The sequence below is a fragment of the Arvicola amphibius genome, chromosome 7 (assembly GCF_903992535.2).
Source record: "Arvicola amphibius chromosome 7, mArvAmp1.2, whole genome shotgun sequence".
Lineage (NCBI taxonomy): Eukaryota > Metazoa > Chordata > Mammalia > Rodentia > Cricetidae > Arvicola > Arvicola amphibius.
In genome coordinates, this window is record NC_052053.1 from 78,128,161 (window position 1) to 78,149,930 (window position 21,770).

The 21,770-nt window shown below is 42.4% G+C and overlaps 1 protein-coding gene across 3 annotated transcripts in view; it reads left to right on the forward strand.

The window, feature by feature from the left end:
• The first annotated feature begins 4,218 nt into the window (after positions 1 to 4,218).
• Btbd7 (BTB domain containing 7) overlaps positions 4,219 to 21,770 on the forward strand; it is an 84,806-nt gene continuing 67,254 nt past the window's right edge. For 2 of the 3 annotated variants that reach the window (XM_038336712.1, XM_038336714.1), the window contains exon 1: positions 4,219 to 4,425. The gene's annotated coding sequence lies outside the window, so the exon portion shown is untranslated. Of the gene's footprint in view, positions 4,426 to 4,859; positions 4,937 to 21,770 lie in introns of those variants that run through there. The other variant, XM_038336713.1, reaches the window with a different exon arrangement.

Below are 21,770 nucleotides of genomic sequence, written 5' to 3' on the forward strand. Positions count from 1 at the left end.
TTTGAAAGAAATGTGTGGAAGCAGTAACATATGCAAAACAATTGTAGGAAATACAACTGGCCTTTCTCTGAGACTTAAAAACAATGTTACCATAGCAGATTTCAGGAAAGGGTTTGAGAAGGGGCTTCAGTGGACAGTTATGAATGGCAGAAAAGCAAGTACATTGGGGAGAAAATACGGGAGCTCGGGCTGGTGAGGATGCTCACTGGGTAAAAGTGGTTCTAGTCAAACATGACAACTGGAGCTGGACCCCTAGGAATCACATGGTGGAGGGAGAGAACTGATACCCTCAGGCTGTCTGCTGACCTCCACATGCATACTGTGGCATGTACACACCCACATACATGTGTATACACACACACGGACTCACACCACAAATACAAGAAAAAGAAACACAAGACCCTAGAGTAACAGAAACTGGAATTCACAGAAGCAAATGTCTCAGGTTTTCAACTTTGGTGACCACATAAATAGGACTCTGAGAAGTGGAGGAGAAGAAGGGGAGGGAGGAGGAGGAAGAATTGGCTATGAACTCAGACCTCTGGGTTGCAAGCAACAGAGACCCACTGTCTTTATCCACTTCCAACTAGCAGGAGATGAAATGAGGAGTCAGGAGCACATAATAGCTTCCAAAAGCATAAAATTGGGGGGGGGGGGTAGATTTGGAGCCACCTAAGCACAATGTTAAAATGCTGTCATCACTTCTCTCTCAATTTCTGTTTCTGTCTCTGATCTTCCTTCTCTCCTAATGTGCATGCATTCTTCTCTTAGTTAAGGAAAACTGTAGCACAAATTCTAATTGTTCTTAATAATTGTAATGGTCTGTCCTGTCCCTATAAGAGACAAGCTCCACCCACTCCCCCCACACACACTGAGGCAAGCAAATTTTTCTTTCTCTTCCAGCCTGAGTTCCTTCCTTTCCACATCTCTCCCGAAGAGGCAGCTTCTGCCTCTCTCCCTTCTCCCCACTTCTCCCCTTTCCCAGACTTCTCCCCTTCCCCCCTTTCCCTTTTCCCTCCATAACCCACTAAATATATAGCCACTTTCTCTGCATGGCGTGCCTAACAGGTCTCTTTCTGTCACCTGCCGTGGTCTCGTGGCCCCACTGCCGCCACTCTGGTACCTTTGCGTTTTACCATAACAGTAATAACCTCGAGTCAGATATTAGGGGTGTGTCAGGCACCAGCTTCAACAAAAATACCTCTTACCAGGGTAGGGGCATGAGGATTAGAAAAAAATTAAGTAGGAGGAATAGAGAGAGATAAGAAAGAATCACTAAGACTTAGGATAGTGACGGAGGGCAACTCAGCACATACTGAATGCTGAAATATACCCGTGTTTATTTTTCATATATTTTTTACCCCAATACAAAAAGGGGAAGAAGACAAAAGACTGCTTTAACATGATACAAAGGACAACTAGAACAGTTACTTGCTTCAATACTTGGAGACATCCAAGTCATTAGCATTCTGTCATTTAGGCAGTGAACCCACCCTAGACCAAGTCTCCTGAAGGCAGCCATTCCCAAGGTCAAACCTCCTATTTCAATAAAATGAGAAGATGCATGCTTAAATTTCCTTACCATTGGCCAGGATGGAGTGGATCTACCTGTATGGGCTATCTTAATGTCAAAAAGAACAATCTCCAGATCTTCAAGGATTAGGATAGAGACGACAGAGAGAGTACAAGAAGAAGACGTAACTGATAATGCTGGAAGAGCTCTTTCCTGAAAGAAGAGAGTTAATGAATCAATGCAAGAAAAACACAAAGTGCCCCTCAAAAATTCAAGAAAATATTCTGAGAACTACAAGTTCTTCCACTGGAAGTTGACAAAAACAATCTATGACCTTTACCAAATCTCTAAAACAATAAAGATTAAAATACCTTTTAAAAACAAGGGCTCGGAAGACAGAGTTCAGTGGGTAAAGTGTTTGACATTCGACTGTGAGGACCTGAATTCAAATCTCCACAACCCAAGCAAGTCTGCACACAGTGTCTTCATCTGTAATCTCAGTGATACCATGGGGAAATGGAAGCAGAGACAGGAGAAGCTCAAATGCCAGCTGAACAAAAATGAAAAGAGAGAGACCTTATCTCAAAGTGAAAAGTGAAGACTGACTCCCGAGAGTGTCCTCACACCTGGACAACCACATTCACACATACACACATACGCCAAATATTCAACAAAACAAAACCAGAACACATATCAGAAGGTTGGAATCCTTTTTGACCATAAAACAGAAAGAAAACCGGAAAGCAAACCCATGACAAAATTTCAGTGTTTTTATCCTTTAAAGCTTGCCATTTTTACCTAAACCACACCCATTTTCCCTGTACACAATATGCCAGTCACAAGGGGAAATGACTTGCAAAATACAGTATTTGCCGGGTGTGGTGGTGCACGTTTTTATCCCAGCACTGGGGAGGCAGAGGCAGGTGGATGTCTGTGAGCTCTAGGCCATCCTAGTCTACAGAGTTCCAGGAAAGCCAAGGCTACACAGAGAAACCCTGTCTGGAAAAACCAAACCAAACAAACATAGTGTTTATTAATAGAGCGTCAAGCACATGGAAACTCCAGAGCAAGTTTCAAATCCACCTCCCAAAAAACCGAGTAAGGATACATTTATTGAATCAAGTTTCATTAACTGTAACTTCACCATCATGACCCATACATCATAAATGTTGCATATAGTCAACAGAAGGAAGTAATTCACCAAGGAAAGTGGATTTCTGGACCCCATTATACACTCTTGTAGTCCCATCGCCCTATAGATGGAACTAGAAAGACTAGTTCAAGGATATTTCAGCAAGCCAAAGTTTAGTTTGAGCTACATACAGGTCACAACACACTCACACACACCACACACACGTATGTATGTATGATGTATGTATGTATGTATATAGTTAAGAAAGTGAAAGTGCTAACAAAGGATCAGTTACATCTTTAAAATATTATTCTGGAACTAAGAAGTGAAATAGGCTAAACCGAATCCGTTTATTCAGGAACTACACGCAGGTGCTTTTACTGAGATGCTTTCAAAAGAACCATAAAAGGGCCAGAAAGATGGATCAATGATTTAGGCACTTGCTGCTCTTGTAGAGGACCTGCGCTGGAATCCTAGCACTCAAGAGATGGCTCCACAACCATCCATAATTCCAGTGGTACCAGGCAGGCAACGTTGGGCACGTACATGCAGGCAGAATATTTATATACATAAAAATAAACCTAGGGAGGAGGGGAGGAGATGGAAATTTTTAATAAAAAAATAAATATTAATTTAAAAAAATTAAAAAAGAAAAAAGAAAAAAATAAACCTAATGCCATCAAAAGGAAATGTGGCAGGAAACTTGTTTCGGAAAAACTTGGGAAAGACGAAAAACGCAAATCCCTGGAGAACACAGCCTAGATTCTAGTCTTGGCTTGCCCACTTCCTTAGCTGTAAAACAGTGGTAATAACGCTTGTCCCAACTACTCAAAGCGCGGTTTTGGCGTTCAGACAGAAACCATGTATTTAACTGTGTTTGGAAAACTGCAGGACACTTCATTAATGTAAGTCGGTTTTGTGATTGCATCGCTGGAATTATCGTAAAATCATAAACAAGAGCTGTTGATGGAAGAGATCTGGCTCCCCACGGGGGCAGGTGAGCTTCATCAGCCTAGTTCTTTGTTGTTCAAACTTTACAGTGTCTTTCTTCTCGCCTACTAGATAACAAGCAAGGTACTACTTATGAAAGTACCAAGACTGCAAAATGGTTTAAGAAGTTCTTGACAAAAAGAAGCCGCCGGAACGCAAAGTCAACTAGGAAAGAGTCTTCCTCCGGATCGCAGTTTTTTGTTTTTTTGTATGCCAACACCCGGTGGATGGCGGCCGCCTAAAGGAAATGAATCAATGGAACTGGCTTTCCTGTGCGTAGTGACGATCATTCCACTCAGACACAACGAATAATAACGCTACAAAGCCAGGGTAAGTGCAGGGTGCTGCAACAAGTACCCAGCGCCCCTCGCAGCCGCCTCGGGCGGACTTAGGTAGAAGAATGCGCGCGCACACGCCTCTTGGCCCGAAGCCCTGGGAACGCGCCTCCCGGCGTGCCCCTCCTCCCCTTACCCGGCGCGCCGACGTCGGGACACGTGACCGGGGCGTGCCGACAGCGGGGGCGGGCGGGGCCGTCCGGCTCCGCAGAGCGGCGCAAGCGCGCCAGTGCCGCGCCGGAGCGAGCCCCTCCTGCTCCCTGTCGGAGTCAAAATGGCGACAGGGGGAACCTGGAGCAGTCCCGGAGCCTAAGCCACTGACAGGAGAGGGGAGGGTGGCGGCGGCTAGAGGAGAATGGCCGCGGGGGCCGGCGCCAGTGCGGGCGGCGGCGCTGGGGGCGACGGAGGCGACGGCAGCGGTCCCAGCGGCAGCCGCGGCGGGAGGAGCCTCCGAGGTGAGCGTCCCCCGGTGTCGGAGGCTGGGGAGTCGTCTCGGTGTCCGCGCGGTGCGGGACGTCCGGCTGTGGAAGGGGCCCCGGCTGGGCGTGGTGGCGCCTCGGCTGAGGCCCGGGCGCCGCGGTGGTCGCCGAGGCGCTGGTCAGCCGGTCGTCTAGGGCCCAGCGCGCCGGCGCGGGACGGGCCGGTCTCAGCGCCCTGAGGGGCGGGCCGGACAGCGCGCCGCCGACCGGGGGCCGAGGCGGAGGCGCGGCGCTCGGGGCGAGAGGACGCCCCTCCCACCCAGCCACCCCCGCCCTGGTGGCCGCCGGACGGGCTCCCAGCACTGGGCTTCGAGGGGCGGGACCCGCCGCACCCTGGCCTGGGGAGCCCGCTCCCGGGCGCGGACGCCTGTTTCCGGGGTGCGGGGCCGCGCGCGGGTGGGCGTGAGGCCCGAGGACCGGAGCTTGAGGAGGAGCAGGCCCGGGGCGGGCCCCCCGCCGCCGGGCGGAGTGGGGGGTATCGTCCGGGGTGAGTGACTGGAGGGGGTGGAACGAAACTGGCTTTGAGCTTTGACAGGTAGGTGGGGGGGGGGTACGAGACGGAGCGGTGGCCGGGGGGGAGTGGAGGCTGAGCTCCCGGGAGTACTGGGCGAAAGGCGTGCCTTCCCAGCGCCCCCTCTTCTGCTCCGCGGTTTACTCCCTTGCACGCACTCGCACTCACTCTCACCCTCCAGGGCGAGAACTTTCTCGCCGTCTTCGGAGAAACTCCGCGGAGTGTTGTCTGAGCTCGGAGCAAGCGCAGCGCCTCTACCATAGCAGCAGGCAGAGTAAATGCCCTGGAGCAGGCCTCGTTCGCAGGGCAGGCTAAGGCATCTCGCCGGGAACGAGCAGGGGGGCACTTTGGTACTTCATTAGCTCTCCCAGCCACCGGTCCCTTTTGTCTCTGAGTAGCATCCGTTTCTCTTCAAAGATGCTCACGTTGTCAGTGTGGCAGGAAGGCTGGAAGTTCTGGGAACCGTCCATCCTGAACAGCGGCTGCGATTAGGCTTGTCTTGGGAATTTGGAGCCAGAGAAACCTTTAGCGATTTGGTGGTGTTTTTTAAAGTGGGGAAAGGGGACCCCGGGAAGGAAGGCTGAGACCTGAGCTGGGACGAGGCTTCTGCGTACTTAGGTACGGTTTATGGAGGAAGCTCATTTCACTCCGCTCCTGCACTGCCGACTCTCTGGATTGCTTTCTCCGCCACTGTGCATCCCAATCACTAGGCCTTTGCACAAAAAAGTTGAAAGCGGAAATGAGCACTTCCCCGAACCTGGCAGCCAACTCAGAATAACTGCTAAAGAGGCCGCCCCCCCCACACCATATTTATTAAAAATTGAGTGACATTTCATTCGAGGTTTTCTTAGGTTCATGACTAGGTTCTCACCAAATTATAGCCTGGCTCATTTTTGCATGAGTTCAGTAAAGCCCAGAGGTCAGTATTTTGTTCTGTAAAACCTAACTCCTATAGCGCCTGCGTCCCAACATGATGAGCATCTCAAGAAGTTCTTTGTATCTGGCTCTAACTTTAGGGTTTAAAACACAGTGGTTTTTCAGGTTATACTGACTAGTTTCCTTCTGTCTTTTCGTTGGGCTACAGAATTTTATTTATGGTATGTGACAGGTCAACTTTCAGAAATACAACAGAATGAAGTGATTCTGTTTCATAGTTAAGTCACTGAGCTCAGATTACTCAAGTGATTATTGAAGGTCTGCTTTGTGTTTGAATTATCCCAGAGCTGGGGGAGGAAGTGAAAAATTTAATATATAATAGACTTTGTCTCAAGGTTTTTATTGGAAAAAGTTGCACTAACATGAGTCTAGAAGCGAATCTAGTGAGTTCTAATACGGAGAGTGCTGTGGGAGTTCAGGGTAGAGGAAGTTCTAGCAGAGCCTTAAGAATCTAAATAACTTCCTGGGACACTTGAAACTTCAGCTGGCTCATGAGTGTTTGTGTTTACAGAGAGATTGGAGCAGTTTGAGAGAAAAAAGCAATTGTATAAATTGGAGAGCGACCCTGAGGAAAGGGAATGGAGGGAGACAAAGGAGCAGACAGTAGAGTTTCTTGGGGAGATGTTTTCCATAGGAAACTATAGGCAGCCAGGTTATCTCTGTAAAAGGATTTTATTGCCAAGTTGAGAGTTGAATTTTTCTTTTATGCAAATTATAACAAACCTTTAAAGATATTGTTTGTTCTAAGTTGTCATCCACGGGTTGAGTTAAAAGGAGACAAGAATGAAATAAACCAAGAAGACAGTAGCTAGCTGTTGAGTTACCTGACTCAGATGAGATCCTAAATGAGAACTGTTCCTCTGCCTCCCAAATGCTAAGATTGCAGGTGTGTGCCACTATACCCAGCAAAGTTTACCTCAAAATAGTTTTCCTGTAGTGCTAGAAATCAACCCAAGGATGTTCTACCATTGAGCTGGATATGGTAAAGTCAATAAGAAGGGTACCTAGCAGATAATGTATGTATGCATATACATTTACTATGGTAAGATATATGTAGTAAAATTTACCATCTTAACTAATGGTAATTGTACAGTTCTGTACACATTTACATTGTTGTACAGTCATTACTGCTGCCATCTGCAGAATTACCTTTTAAAATTATGTGTGTATACATAGGTGTGTGTGTGTTTTTAATTTGTGTGTGTCTCTGTGCTTTATAAGGGCAGATATTTGTGGAGGCTAGAGAGTTCTGATTCTTCTGGACTAAAGTCACAGGCAGTAGTGAGCACCTGATACGGATGCTGGTCCTTTGGAAGAGTAACACATGCTCCTAACCACTGGGCCACCTCTCCAGCACTAAAAAAAAAAAAAAGTTCTGCCGGGCAGTGGTGGTGCATGCCTTTAATCCCAGCACTCCGGAGGCAGAGACAGGCGGACCTCTGTGAGTTCGAGGCCAACCTGGTCTTACAAGAGCTAGTTCCAGGACAGGCTCCAAAGCCACGGAGAAACTCTGTCTCAAAAAACCAAAAAAAAAAAAAAAAAGTTTACTAGATTTTATGTATTTTTATTGTGTATACATGCATACAGTTAAAGATCACAGGTGAAAGTCAGTGAACTATTGTAAGAGTTTTCTCCTTCCACTGTGTAGGTCCCAGGGGTGGAACTCGGCTACACTGGTTTGTGCAGCTGGCACCTTTATCTGAATGATGTTGATGGCCCAATTGGCAGAATTTTTTTCCCCTAGTACCAAGAATTGAACTCAAGGCTCCCTGCATGCTAAGTTTATTTTCTGCTACAAAGTGGCACAACCAGCCCTCATCTGAGGAATGGAATTCTTTCATCTTCCTAAACTTGAGAATCTGTACTCTTTAAACACTAACATGGTTAACCTCAGTCACTGAAATTCATTATTTAACTGTGTCTATAACTTTGACTATGTAAGAATATAATCATAGAATCATAAGTATTTGTCTTTTTGCAATTTTTTTGGTCCATTCATGTTGTACAGTGTCAGAATTTCCTTTTTTTTTGAGGTTGAACAACTCATTCTAAGTATACACTGCGTTTTGTTTATTCATCTGTCCTCAGACACTTGAGTTGCTTCCATCTTTCAACCTCTATGTATAACGCTGCTGTGAACATGTGAACGTGATGTAAAAATGACCTGTTCAAGATGTTTATTTTGGGTGTTTATCAAGCACAAGAAAGTTTACATTTCCACCAGTAATCACAAAGATCGTGTCCTGGTGTGTGTGTGTGTGTGTGTGTGTGTGTGTGTGTGTGTGTGTGTGTGTGTGTGTGTGTGAAGGCTTTTCCCTCTTTTTATGCTAAGCCATCCCAAAGAGTGTGTGTGGTATCATTGTGTTTTAACTTGCATTTACTTAATGGTTAGTGATGAATATCTTTTCCTCTGTTTATTGTAGCTTGTCACCTCATCTGCCCCTTTGGGTTTTTGAGAGAGGTCTTGAAATCCAGGCTATCATCAAAACACACTTATTTTTCCTAGTGCTGGAGTTACAGACATAGGCTACCATGCTCAGCTCCTTTGCCTATTTCTTAAATCAAGTTCTGTTTGTTTGTTGAATTGTAAGAGTTCTTTGGTTTTTCTGAATATTGATATCAGACATAATTTTGTAAAATTACATTTATTTTGTATGTGCACGCACACATGTGTGGGTGTTAGCATGCTTGTGCACATTCCACACCATGTATATGGAGGTCTCTCCTTTAGTCTTGTAGTTGAGAACCTGGGGGAGATTGGATTCAAGCTCAGGTTAGGCATAACACCTATAACAATGAAAATGTTATCTACTAATCAATGGGTTGCCTTTTCTTTCTTTGATACCAAAAAAAATTGCTTATTTGTTTGTTATTTGAGACCTAGCCTTGCTATGTAATCAGGCTGGTCTTTGAGCTAGTGACCCTTCTTTCTGTGCTTTCCAAACTGTGGAATTGCATGTATCACCACACCTAGCAAAAACTTAAAAAAAAAAAAAAATTTTCCCTTTGGTGTTGGGATGTAAACCCCATGGTCTGCTACTACCAAGCTACATCTGTAGCCTATTAAAAAGTTCTTAACTATGATGGATTCCTGCTTATCTCATTTTTCTTTTGGTATCTTATATGGAAATTGTTGCCAAATCCAGTGTCATGAAAGTTTTCTTTTATTTTCCTTTAAGAATTTTATAGTTTCAAGTATTCTGTTTATCTTTTTAAGTATAGCTGTCCAATTTTCCCAGTTCAATGACTTTAGCACCTTAATGAAAATCATTTGAGGGATTGGGAGTGTAGTTTAGTTGTAAAATATGTACCTAATGTGTACAAGGCCATGAGAAAGAGAAGGGAAGGAAGAAGATAGGACATTGAACCATAAGCACTAGGTTTTATTTTGGGGTTCTCTAGGTCTATTTATGTTGTTTTCAGGCTGTTTTAATATCTGCTTTGTACTTAAGATTTAAAATCAACAAACAGGATCCTCTGCTTTATTCTTCTTTTATGATTGTTTTGTAGTGGAATCCCTTGAGTTGCTATAGAAATTTTAAAGTGATTTTTCTAATGAAAACTATTAGAATTTTGTTGTTCTGTTAAATATGTAAATTGCTTTTGAGTATTACTAACTTTCTGCACTTACTTATTGTATGTGTGTAATTGTGTGTATAAACTGAGTGCACATGTGCATCAGTGCTCTTTTGCACCTGTGGAAGTCAGAGGGCAGCTTGTGGAAAGTGGGTCTTTCCTTCCCACTTTGTGGATTATGGCTATCAAACTTAGGTCCGTAGGCTTGGTGGCAATAACTTTTACCCTCCATGACCAAGTCTTAACCTTTTGGGGGTGGTATTTGAGACAGGGTTTCTCTGTGTAGCCTATCCATCCTAGAACTTGCTCTGTAGACCAGGCTAGCCTCAAACTCAGACATTCTCCTGCCTCTGCCGCCTGAGTTCTGGGACCAAAGGCGTTGTGCCACCACTGCCAAGCTTAGACTTAATGTTTTAACAATTTTAAATCTTTCATTTGCATTTCAGCCTTGTTCTTCCTTCCCTTCCTCTTTTCTCCCTTGCCCCTTCCCCTTTTTTCTATCAAGGTCTCAAGTAGCCCAGACTGACCCTGAACTCCTGTCTCTAGCCTGGAAGTGCTGGAGTTACAGGTATGCTCGTGCTCAGCTTTTCTCCTTCCTTCCCATGGACCATGCTTGTCTCTTCTATCTCTTGCTTCACACATGGACTAAGGAAAAAATACTTTCAGCAGTAGTTTTCAGTTTTCAGTGTCAAAGTCTCTCATCAAGCTGGTGTTTGTTCCTAAATATTCTTTTTTAATTCTCTTGTAAATAGAATTGTTAATGTCTACTTTATTTGTACTTGTTGATCTTTTGTTTTGAGACAGGACTTAACCATGTAGTCCTGGATGGCCTGTAACTTGCCTTGTATAGACCAGACTAGGCTGCTCTTGAACTTGTGCTGTGATCCTCTTACCTTCCCCTCCTAAGTGCGGGGATTCTAGGTTTAAACCATCATACCAGGCTCATTTTTGGATTATGTATTGTTAGTATATAAAAATACATCTCACTTTTATTGACTTTGTATTTTATAGCTTTGTTTTGTTTATTCTAACTGGGTTTTTTTTGAGGGGGTGAGGGATGTATGATTCTTTTCTACAGATAACATCAAGTCATCTAAAAGCAGTCAATTTACATCTTTTTTTTTCCAGTTTGAATGCCTTTTATTTAGTCTTTGTCTTAGTGCTCAACTAGAGTTCTTAGTGCTTGTGTTGACTAGAAGTGGTGGAAATGGACTTACTTAGGTTGTTGTGGGGCTTATATATTAGAGGGAAAGTTTTCAGTCTTTTACTGTTGAGTGTCTCACATGGGGTGGGGGGTGGTGAACAGGACAGGCGACAGTGTCTCACTTATTTAGCCCAGGCTCCACTGAGAAAAATGTTAGCACAATTTTGTGTGTGTGTGTGTGTGTGTGTGTGTGTATGTGTGCAGCATTTATTATGTGAGATAGTATTCTAGATTTATTATTTTAGCTAGTATTTTCTTAAAAATGTGGGTTCTGCAAGAGTGTCTTTCCTGGTAAATAAAAAAAATTGTTGTTGGCAGAATGATATGGCAGTGCTGGGTTTATTTGCATGACTTTTTGTTTTGAGCCAGACTCTTGCTGTGTACCCCCAGGCTGTCCTGGAACTCACTGTGTAGCCCAGCTGGCCTCTAACTAGTGAAGGCCTCTAACCCCTGCCTCAGCCTCCCAAGTGCTGGGATTATGGGTGCAAGCCACTATTAAGCTTATTCGTGAAACATTAAAGCCCATTTTCATGTGTGTTTGTGCTAAAATAAAACACTGACTTTGGGCACCAAACCTCTGTTTACAGTCTGACTGCTATTTATAGTCTTATGATTTTGTTTTGTTTTTGATGGCATCACACTGTTACCCAGGCCGCTCTTGAATTCATGGGCATAAGTGATCTTTCTGCTTCAGCCTCCTCAGTAGTTAGACTGTAAACGTACACTACTGCATTAGACTTGTGTCACTTTATAATCACAAGTTGTCTAGTCTGTTTGAGGGTTAATTTTCTCTCTTGTAATAAAAGAAATAGGAGCCAACAAGATGGCTTAGCAGGTAAAGAGACTTGCTGCTAAGCCTGATGGTTTGAGTTTGATGAGGATCCTTGGGATCCTCATGTTAGAGGAAGAGAAATGATTTCCACAAGCTGTCCTCTGATCCCAACGTGTACTGTAGAATGCAATACACATACAGTTTTAAAAAATAGGGCTGGAAGCCGGGCGGTGGTGGCACATGCCTTTAATCCCAGCACTCAGGAGGCAGAGGCAGGCGAATCTCTGAGTTCGAGGCCAGCCTGGTCTACAAGAGCTAGTTCCAGGACAGACTCTAGAAACTACAGGGAAACCCTGTCTCGAAAAAACCAAAAAAAAAAAAAAAAAAATAGGGCTGGATATGGCGGCATACACCTGTAATCCCAGCATTCAGGAGACAGAGGCAGGCAGATATCTATAACTTACAAGCTAGTCCTGTTTTACATAGTAAGTTCCTAGCCAGTCAAGGATACGTAGTGAGATTCTGTCTCAAAAACATAACAAACAAAAAAATATAGAATTGTCTTGCCTGGGTTTTCCACTCGTATGGATGTTAAATCCTGTCCTATTTTTTTCCATTCCTCCCCTTACCAGTCTGGACTTTCGTTGAATAGATTCTAGCTGAGGTTATGCTCCTTTTTCTTTTTTTCCTGCTCTTCCCTATCTCTGGCTATTTTTTTAAATTTATTTTTAATTATATGTATGTTTGTCTGTGGAGATATGTGCACATGAGTTCAGGTACTGACAGAGGCCAGGGGTAACAGATCCCACTGGAACTGGAGATACAAGTGGTTGAGAGCTACCTACATGCACTTAAACACTGAGCCATCTTTCCAACTGTAGGCTATTCTTGATAATACTTCCACAGTCCTGGAAAACCTAATTGTAGTATCTCTCTACTTTAAAAAAAAAAATCAGTTAACTTCATCTTGTCTTGTGGGATAAAGACCAAACTCAAAAAAAAAAAAAAAAAAAAAGAGGGAGAGAGAGAAAGAGAGAGTACAGGGTGTGTCTGATCTTACATTTCCCATTACTCCAACTGAACCAAGATGTTTCTTATTTCCTGTGCTTCTGCCTGTGGTTTTCATGTGTTTATCCAAGTGCTTGGCATTTCCTTATTCTTTGTCATCAACTCTATTAGCTGCCCATCATCCATCTTCTTTCCTGACAATTGTGCTTTTATTCATAAATATGAGACACTCAGATGATTTATCACCAACTCCAAGGTTAGTTTTGATTAGTCTAAACCAATCAGCTCATTGCATTCCCTTGTAATCTGTTACTTGTGCCAGTCAGTTTGAACTGAAGGAGACAGATTATTTCTGCGGAAAATGGTTCTTCTTTCCCTTTGTGTTCAAGACCAAGAGAACAATGAGGCCGCTATTGCTACTAGCAGTTGTCTTCTAACCACAGGGGATAAAACATCCCCTAAAGATATCAGATCAAAGTTAGAAGAAGGAATCTTAAGTCCTTGGTGGTATCACTTAGTCATATCATATACTGGGCCTTACTTAATACAGCATTTCTCATGACAGATAAATTTCTCATGGTTTATAAATTATGTATATATGTATATGGGTGTTTTGAGTACATATTGTGTACTACATGCATACACAGGCCAGAAGAGGGCTTCGAACATAGTTAGCCACCATGTGGGTACTGAGAACGAAACCTAGTTCCTCTGGAAAAGCAGCGTGTGAGTGCTCTTAACCACTGAGCCATTTTTTCAGCGATAAATTTGTTTAAATCAGCTCCTTGGAATTAAAAAATATTCTGGTTGGTACAGTACTCTATTTTCAAGATCTAGTTATGTTACCTCTACCAACAATAACCAACTTTGTTGGCACGTGAGTCCTCTCTCCCATCCATATCATAGCATATTGTAATTACTCACTTGGTGTGTCCGACTTTAAATTAAAGTATATAGAACGTAGTGTAGTGTCTGTCTGTAATAAATACCCAGCCAGTGAGCTGATAGGTGTGACGTGACACGATGGCTGTGTGAGTGCTAAGTCAGCAAGTTTAAAATAAATGTAAAGTATGCTATTATTTTTAAGTCCAGGTAAAATGGAAAATTTAGACTAGATACTGTTTCCTGGCTCTTAATTATTACCTGGAATTTATATTTTTAGACAGATCACTCTGTAATCGAGGCTAGCCTTGAACTCAGAGCAGTCCTTTTGCCAAATGCTGGAATTACCTATGTGAGCTACTATGCCTGGTTAGATATTTTCACTTAGATAGAAAATATGTATTTTTTATTAGCAGTTAAAAGCAAGTACAGAGTTTGGTTCTCAGCACCCACATCAGGCAGTTTACCACTACCTGTAAATCCACTTCCTGGGATCTGATGCTCTCTTCTGACCTTTGCAGGCAACCACATGCACACATCCACACACAGACACACACATACAGATACATAATTATTTAAAAATAAAATAAATCTTAGAGAAATCATCTCTCATGTTTGTTTGTTTGTTTGTTTATTGTGGTTTTTCAAGACAGGGTTTCTTTGTAGCTTTGGATCCTGTCCTGGAACTAGCTCTTGTAGACCAGACTGACCTCAGACTCACAGAGATCTGCCTGCCTCTGCCTCCCAAATGCTGGGATTAAAGGTGTGCACCACCACCGCCCAGCTTCTCATATCTCTTTTAAAAAAAAAAATATGGATCTCATTTTGTCATAGTCCTTATGAAAGGAGCAATGTTAAATTCTATTATTGTGCTATTCTTACCATTTTTAATTGGGAGACTTATGTGCCAGAACTAACTTCAAATATATTGTGTGTATGTGGATATGTGTGTGTTTGTACACATACATGTGTATGAAGCCCAGAGAGCCTCAAGTATTGTTCCATAAGAGGTATTATTCCTTCTTTGAGACAGCCTTTTATCAGTGGGGAATCTCAGCAATTAAGCTAGATCTGTCTGTCTCTGCCACTCTAGTGCTGGAATTTCAAGCATAGTCTATCACATCTGACTTTCAAAAAAAAAGCATAGGTGAGTAGAAGTCAGGTCCTTTCTGACTGAGCCATCTCCCTAGTCCCTGTTGTTTTATTATATATATATATATATATATATATATATATATATATATATATTCTTTGGGAATATGGGAATCAAATCATGTACGCCAGCCCTGCTTACCTGTAAGTCCCTCCATATCTGCCCCTCACCCCTGGAGTGCCCTGCCAAGAAGAAACCTCCTCCACAAAAATAATTAAAAACAGAATAAACAAAAACCCACCTTGCTCCTATGTCTTTCATTCGTTTTAGTGGTACTGGGATCTGCTGCAGTGTATACCCTTTCATCCAGTCAGCCCCACTCACAAATGTTCCTTGTAATCAGTCATTGATCTGGTTCAAGGCCTCTGGCCTCTGGCCTCTGGCACACACACCATCAGTACTGGACCCTCACTGAAACTCCTCTTGGATATCCTGCCATTGCCTTGAGACATGGAGATCCTATGGGTGTCATTCAGCAGGACCAGCCCCTTCATGCACTCTAGCAGGTAGATGTTAGGGTGGCCCAACCCAAGGCCCAAGATGTAGACCTGGGTAGTCAGTCCACACCAATGGGACCGTCCTCCTTAGGTGAGGGGCAGAATCAGCTCTCCTAAGCCTTTGCCATTGGGCCAGCCCACTGATGCCTTTGGTGAGGGGTAGAGCCATCTCTTTTGAGGGGGGCTGTTTTCCTTCAATGACCAGCAAGGGGCAGGGCCAACTATCTCAGGATCAATGAAGGGCAGGGCCCCCTCAGCACTGCCCTCAGATTTCAACAAGAATTGTTCCTATGGTCTTCTATGGTAACACGACCTATGGACATTAACACAGAACCCAACGGCAACAGGACCACAGACCCAGACATGGCCCTTAGCAGCAGCTTGGGCCTGACATCACCATGTCCCAGGATGGCAGCACAGGCTTCCCAAGATCAGTATGGCCCCAGCAGTAGCTTGACCGTCAGTATTATGTCTTTTTTTTTTGTTGTTGTTTAAAGAAGGAACAAGAAAAAAAATGCCATAATATTTAATATGCTTATGAGGTACAATGTAATGTTTTGATTTTTATATATGTTGGATAATATGTGCTTTCAAATTTATATATGTTGGATAATATGTGCTTTCAAATTGTATTTAGGTCTATGCTAGCTAGGATAATTTATGGGTTGTTTTGGAGAATTTTGTGATATGCTTTGTAAGACTTAGATATTCTCTTTGTTTTTTCAAAACAGAGTTTCTCTTTGTAATCCTGTTTGTCCTGGAACTCGCTTTGTAGACCAGGCTAGCCTTGAACTTAAACCTGCCTCTGCCTCCTGAGTGCTGGGATTAAAGGCGTGTGCCACCACTTCCTTAAACATTCTTTTTAGTTATAAACTGATTGGCCTAGTAGCTCAGACTTCTCATTATAACTTATCTTATAACTTATATTAGCCCATTATTGTCTGTGTTAGCCACGTGGCTGGGTACCTTATTCAGGAAGACAGTCATATCTTGCTTCTTTGGCTGGATCACAACTGTAGACTACAGAATCCTCTTCCCAGAATTCTCCTGTTCTCATTGCCCTGCCTCTACTTCCTGCATGGTCGCCCTGCCTATACTTCCTGCCTGGCTACCGGCCTATCAGCACTTACTGAATAAGTACTAGAAACAAACTTAAACATTCTTATCTTAGACTTTCCTAAATTATTATTTTTTGCTTGCTTGAGACTAGACATGAAAATTTTCTTGTAAGCAAAATGTTTTAGGCAGAGATAGATAAATTTGTGTCAAATGTTAGCAACTGTTAGTGATAGAGAAGTTTCATTAAGTAAAACTGTTGATTACCTTTCTCCCACAGCAAACTGCATAAAATTTTCTAACAACATGAAGGCTTGCTGATAGGGAAGAAACTAATAGCTCAGCTCCAATCTGATTTTTCCATGTCCTTTGACTAAACTATACTGTGTTTTTAGAAATATGGTTTTATAAAGTTCTGATGGCCAACCAGGAGTCATGACAATAGGCTATGTTGTTTCAGAAGCATCTGGGACTTCACTGGTCACATCTCCTTGAGAGGTGGCTCATACCTGGCGCTAGGATTGTCATTTAATCACCCATGGCTTCTGGGAGAAGCATTATATATTATGGAGGGTGCCATTGTTTTTCAATAAGCTTATAAAACATGTTTCTATATAGCTATAGTTTTGGTTCCCGTCCTTCCACTTGCCTCCCTCGGTAGACCTTTATACTCCCAGTATTTCCCCTTCCGCATATGTGTTCCATTCCCACTCTCTCCCTCTAAATGGCCCCTTTCAAGTTTTTAGCCTTTACCAGCACGCAGTAATGCTAGTCACGCTACTGTAAAATGTGTAGCTAGGATCCACATATGAGGGAGAATGGGCAGTGCTTGTTTTTATGGGCCTTTTTACCTCATTAATTGTATTTTCTAGTTCCATCCATTTTCCTGTATTTTGTTTTTGTTTTTTGCTTTTTCCAGACAGGTTTTCTCTTTGGAACCTTGGCTGTCCTGGAACTTGCTCTGTAGACCAGGCTGGCCCCAAACTCAAAGATCCAAGCGAGGCTGTGGTAGCTCACGCCTTTAATCCCAGCACTCGGGAGGCAGAGACAGGTGGATCTCTGTGAGTTCAATACCAGCCTGGTATACAGAGTGAGTTTCAAGACAGGTTCCAAAGCTACAGAGAAACCCTGTCTCGGAAAACCAAAAAGAAATTCAGAGATCCAGCTTCCTCTGCCTCTATAGTGCTAGAATTAAGGGCATGTGTCTGGTTTAGATGTCACTTTTTAAAAACAACCTTATAAAGCAGACTTTTTCATTATCATTAAGAAGAAGATACTTCACCCAAGATTGTTCAGTTGAGAAATGGCAGAGCTAGATCCAAAACCAGAGAGCTTGCCTCCAAAGTTCATCATCTTCACTGATCTATATACTTCCCCTGCAGCATAATTGTGTTTATTGATATTAGACTTTAGGCACTTTTGAAACAAAAATTATGCTACTCATTTTATATCCCTGTGTGCTCAGCACATAGATATCCAGGAAAATACTTAGTTGATTGAAAATTCTCTTATTTGATTTTGAGTATCCAAAGACTTGAAACCATGGCTTTACACACATGCTAGATAAGTACCTGACCATTAGGAGATTTCTATCTGTCTGTCTGTTTCCCACCAAAAATTATCTTCAGTTTGAGAGCAGAGAGGGTGTTGGGGATTGGGATGGGGTGTCTGCAGTTGAGACAGTATCTTCCTCTGTAGCCCAATTGGTTTCACACTTTGTATCCAAGGATGACCTTGAACTTCTTTCCGGTCCTATCTCAGGTTCTGGCATGTGCCATGTCTGGTTTATGTGGTGTTAGGTTCAAATTCAGGGCTTTATGCATACTGAGTAAGCACTCTTCCTACTAAACTGCATCCCCAGCTCTCTATTAATTTTTAATAGGTATAATTTTCTTTAAAAAGTATATCTCATTTTGTGTGGGTGTGGATGTGTAGTTCTGGGGATTAAACCAGAGCCTTGCATTATGCTAGCAAACACTACCAGCGAGCTACATCTCTATCCCAGTACTATAAATATTTTAAGCCTTGACAGTATTCCACAAGTTAATTGATTTATCTGTATCAAACAACTACAAGTTGGAGGAAGACTAAGGCATACACAAGCTCTTGTATTTCTTGGAAAGGCTTGGATGCCATACCTCAGTTAACTTTTCAAATAAGGCCTTAAAATTACTTCTAACATCTTATTATAATTTTCTATCATGTCACCACATAGAGACCTAGAAAAGTCTCCCTCCCCCAGTGTGTCCTCACGTTACCAAAGGCTTTGCTGCTTTGTTTTCTCTCTTCTGAATCCCTGATACTGGTCTGTAAGGTTTCTGAATCCTGGCCCTATTGACATACTTTTAATCCATTTTTCTCACTTCATTCATTCATTCATTCATTCATTCATTCATTCATTTGGGGGCATATGTACACACATGCCATGGTGAACCTGTGGAGATCAGAAAGGAGCTTTTAAAATAGGTTTTTTCTTCTATCATATGAGTCTCAGGGATTAAAACTTAGTCTTGGAGTGTCCTGAGCTGATACTGGTCCCTTAAAGACAGACCCTTAAAACCAAACCCAATTTAGTGATTCACCAGGACTCATAGGCCTCAATAAGGTATAACTCCTTCTTCCCCCAAGAGACAGTTTCTCTTTGTAGCCCTGGTTGCCCTAGAGCTTGCTTTATAGGCCAAGCTGGCCTCAAACCAGAGATCCGTCTACCTCTGCCTCCCAAATGCTGGGATTAAATATGTGTAGCACCACTGCCTGGCCCACGGTACAACTCTTACATGGCCAAGACGTAGTAGAACAAAGATACAAAGGGAAAGGGATCATGAAGTACAGTCCCAAGGAAAACAAAGGAAGGCTTCCTTGAGCCTTCACCTAGAGGAATCATGCAGGACACATTTCATCCTGCCAGTGTGGAAATTCAGCAGTACATGTGAAGTACTGTCTCCTATGGAAGTTGATTCACAATAGAGTGCACAGAATTTTTATTGAGACCTGGTCACAGAGGACTCTTGACTTCACTTCTGCCTAAATTCTAGGCTCACATGAGGAAATCCAATATGTATATGTTTACTCAAACTGTTGAGGCTCTGTGAACCACCCTGTCAGATAGTTAAGGGATGGAAAGAACATCCCTAACCCCCATAACCTAGATACTGCCAGGGTTAACTTATAAGCAAACTTTTCTGAGATCAGTGGTCCAAAATCTGCTATCTGTGTTCACTGCTTTCTGCATAGTGCTTTTCATTTTTTAATCAATTTCATATTATATTAGTCAACATTAGCTCTGTGCTAATGCCTTCCATAGTATGACTGAAAGTCTCTTCAGGCCAGGCGGTGGTGGCACATGCCTTTAATCCCAGCACTCAGGAGGCAGAGAGGCCTGGTCTACAAGAGCTAGTTCCAGGACAGGCTCCAAAGTACAGAGAAACCCTGTCTCGAAAAACAAAACAACAAAAAAGTATCTTCCACGGAGTACTGTTATGTAGCTTTTTACTGGGCTTTGCTAGAAAAGTTTGTACCTTTAAGTCTGGAAAGGCTTGTTGCAGCTCTTTGAGGACCCCAGCCCTTTGCAGGATGTGCACCATCTGGTTTCACTGCCTTGCCTACATCCTACCTGACTCATCTGTTCTCTACCCCCTTTGCTTAATTTGCACAACTGCTTGCTCTGCCCTAATTCCCAATGTTACCTCTTCTGTCAATAATATATCTTACCCATTCTTCCCTATTGCAGCCTGTACTTTTCATGGCATTGATCCCATTGCTCAACTTTATACAATTATTTATTTAGATTTCTGTTTTCTCTAATTCAACTGTAAAGATCATTAAGACCCAACACTTATGTAACCATGTAGTTAGTACTCAGATTTTATATGATGTGTAGGTCTCCAAAACTGGCCAATAGTTCCCATACTAACCCTTATATGGTAGCATGCACAAAATAAATAATATAAATACTAAAATAATTTATGCCTATGTGACATGTACAGGATAAACAGGAAATGGGATTTACAACAAGAGATTTGCACTGTAATTTTTTTAATTATGTGTATGAGTGTGTATCTGCATATGGGTATGTGCATATGTGTGTAGGTGCCTGTGGATGCCAGAGATGGATCCCCTAGAGCTGGAGTTATAGGTAGTTATGAGCTGGCTGGCGTGGATGCTAGAAATCAAACACTGGTCCTCTGCCCTAACCGCTGAACTATCTTTGTATTCCTTATTCTGTACTCTTAATTGAAGCTGTTTTTTTAAATAAGATAGTCTGTTGGTATGCTAATGGAATAGACTAGAAACAGTGAGAACTTTTTGGTGTAGTGGGAGTGAAGAGAAACATACACACAGTTTTAAAATAAATGATTTGGTCTGAGTTTGGTGAACCTGCTTGGTATAGAGAAGGAGGAAGAAAGTGAAATGCCTAGTTTTGATTCTTGTTGCGCATGGTATTTCTTTAAAAAGATACTTGCATAAAGAGTTGATTTCTGCTCTACTCTGTGTTTCAGACATACCTACTGAAAATTTACTGTGTGGTAGATACTTAATTAATCCTTTTGATAGACTGCCTGTAATCCCAGCACAGCAAAGTACAGCAAAAAGCATGAGTGTCAGAGCTTCAAAGGGTATTGACAGAATTGTCTATATAGAAGTATGGAAACACTCTGACAAAAACTGTAATAATTTTAAAATGTATATGAGTGTTTTCCCAGCATGTATGTAAATGCATCATATGTATGTATTGCCTATAGAAAGGAGAAGAGGGCATTAGATACCTTCAGACTATAGTTATCAATGGTTGTGAGCCACCATGTGGATACTGGACCCAGGTTCTCTGGAACAGCAGCAAGTGCTTTTAATAGCCCTCACTCTTGATATTTTAACATCAACATAGAATGTATTAAAAATTAATAACAAAAATGACTGAATTTTTTACAAAAAAAATGGGAAAGGAGGACCAGCAGGATGGTTCAGTGGATACCAAACCTGATGGCCTGCCTGAGTTGGATCTCTGTGACAGACATGCCAGGACATGCTCACTCCCACCATACACAGGCAAAATAAATAATTTTTTTAATGGGCAAAATAGCATAAAGCATTGATGTGGGATGTTCTTCTGTATATGTGTTGCTCTTATTGGTTAATGAGTAAAGCTGCTTTGACCTGTGGCAGGGCAGAATATACCCAGGCTGGAAGAGATATAGAGTAGGTGGAGTCAAGGAGACACATGTAGCTGCCGAAGGAGAAAGACACCGCCAGAACCTTACCAGTAGGCCACAGCCTTGTGGTGGTATACAGATTAATAGAAATGGATTAATCTAAGATGTAAGATTAATGTAAGTGTAAGGAATACACCTAAGCTATTGGCCAAACAGTGTTGTAATTAACATAGTTTCTGTGTGATTGTTCGTGTCTTGGCAGTCTCTGCTTACAAAGCATCACAGGAATTAAAAAGAATATTAAGAGATTAAGTTTCATTTATAAAATAAATAGATAGCAGCAGACTCATTTTTCTTTATTCACAGTATAAAGATTAAAAATTATGTCTGGCATTTTGAACATTTTCTTTAAAAGTTAATTATACCTTTTCTGACAATATGTCTCAAGTACTCCCCCCCCCCTTTTTTTTTTGACATGATCTCACTATGTAGCCCTGACTAGTCCCTGTGATCTGGAACTCCCTGTATAAACTAGACTGACCTTAAACCTACCTGCTTCTGCCTCTCAAGTGGAAT